The sequence below is a fragment of the Octodon degus genome, unplaced genomic scaffold (assembly GCF_000260255.1).
Source record: "Octodon degus isolate 3935 unplaced genomic scaffold, OctDeg1.0 scaffold00053, whole genome shotgun sequence".
Classification (NCBI taxonomy): domain Eukaryota; kingdom Metazoa; phylum Chordata; class Mammalia; order Rodentia; family Octodontidae; genus Octodon; species Octodon degus.
In genome coordinates, this window is record NW_004524629.1 from 3,881,647 (window position 1) to 3,883,705 (window position 2,059).

General features: G+C 41.0%; 1 protein-coding gene across 1 annotated transcript in view; it reads left to right on the forward strand.

Annotated features, from left to right (window-relative positions):
* Leprotl1 (leptin receptor overlapping transcript like 1) overlaps nucleotides 1-2,059 on the forward strand; it is a 10,571-nt gene that overhangs the window by 655 nt on the left and 7,857 nt on the right. The gene's annotated exons all lie outside the window — the stretch shown is intronic.

A 2,059-nucleotide genomic window follows, 5' to 3' on the forward strand; every position in this document is an offset into this window, starting at 1 on the left:
TAGCGCCCCCCGGGCGCGCACCGAAGAGCTGGCGTGGTTAGGGGTCCGGGACGACTTGGGCCAGCGGACACGTTTGCGGGAGTTGACGAGATTGAGAGACCGAGATGGGTGGGCCGAACGTGGTTTCCAGGGGGCGAGGCCGCTAGGCTTGCCAGTTGTGGAAAAATCAGAGTCGTTCCTCCCTTCAGGAACAAGTGGGATCTTAGGGTGCTGTGCGCCCACGAAAAGCGTAGGGGTGGTTCTTCCTGAAAGCTGGCGAGGCGGCGACTGTAAATTGGTGCGGCGTGCGCCGTGATGCAGTGGCCCCCCAAGCCACCCAAAGTGCCGCGGACTCCTACTCCACGTTCTCCCATAGATTTTTCAGATGTGCGAGTTTTGTTTGTTTCAAAGATAAAGCACTTACAACTTCATGAAAAATTACACGTTTTATTCGTATGTTTTCTGTAGGAAATGTTGCATCCGTTCCAACTGTTGGGCAGTTGTGTTGTTAGTGTGATTAGCAGATTTTTCCCCACTTCTTAACGAATTACACTAATTTCGTTGACCTGCCGCATTAGAAGGGGCAGTCAAGCAGAAAGTGAGTGAAGGACTTAGAGAGCAATGTTTTCCCTCTTTGAAGTCGACTTTAGTTGAGCAGCTTTACCAGAGTTACATTTTTTCCTGTTTATTTTCAGTGTTTGAAAACATTTTATTCCCCATGTAAAGTCTCGTCATTTGCGCAGCTAGGGTTCTTTTTAGTCTTCTTTTGAACCATAATAGAGCCTTTTAAATCTTGGGTTTACTGTAAAATGCTCTAGACCTAAGGGTGTTGCGTTCCCCCCCCCCATTTCTTCAGTGTCATTAATAACAGTCGCTGTGAGACTTGAAGAAATTTCAAAGCTCTATTCTAAGTAGATACTATTCAGCTGAAAGTGGCTTGGGCAGAATTGTACTTATTATTTTTGGTTTCAGTAGGATTTTACGGTTATGATTGTTTATCAGCATATTTTTCCTATTGGACTCTCACCTTTATTCCAGGAGAATTACTATCATTAGAGACCATTAAACATTTCTTGAACCACTTGCCTATTTCTTTTTGATATATTGGATTTTCTGAAAACTGAGGAGGCAGGGGAGGTGGCTCAGTAGAATAAGTGCTTGCCTGGATAGGGCAAGGACCTGAGTTCAATCCCCAGTTCCTCAAAAAAAAGAAAAGAAAGAAAAAAAAAAAGTATGAAAACTCCGAGGCAAGTGAACTGTCCCCTTTTACTTACATTTCTTTGTAATCATAGAACCAACCAACATTTTGTCACTAGAGCATTTTCCTAGGTAAATGGGATATTCCAGCCTTCCCTAAGGCTTTGGGAGTAGAAGCCAGACTAATTAGATCTTGTCTTCCACTATTGCATCACTTGGTTACAATGTACATTCTTACCTTGTTGATGCGTCCTTTAAGACACCTCATTCTGATTTCATAAGATTAAAGAAATTTCTTGAGAACATTTTTGAGCAATTTAATAATGTCTAGCTTTTATTATATTTGGTATGACTAAGATGTGACATAAAATTGTTTTTGAATATTTTTTCCATCTTGATTGTCAGAGTAGAAGTGTTATCCCAGGATATCTTGATTCCTCCAAACAATTCCAGCTTTTATTTTCATTATACAGTAGCATTTCAAAGGAATTGGATCCTGGGATATAAATAAATACATTAATAATTTTTCCAGTATTAATATTAATGGCAGTTGTAATAAAACCATCTTTTTTTTTTATAATGGGGATCAAACTCAAGACCTTGTGCTTGCCAGGCAGGCGCTCATCCTGCTGAGCTAGTTACCTGACCCTAATCTTAATATGTTTTAAGATTTTTTTTGTTTTGATACCTGAACTTTATATCTACTTTTAGTTCCTTGAATTTTTCAGAAATAATTTTTCATGGACTTTTAAGAGTGAATGAAAGAGGTGGCCTGCCCCTTAGCTCCGTTCTTTAAGTGGCTGCTTCAACAAAGCAGTCAGGCTCAGGTTGCTGTGGTTGGATCCCCACAACTCAAGCCAGCCAAACCTGCCCTGAAGGCATT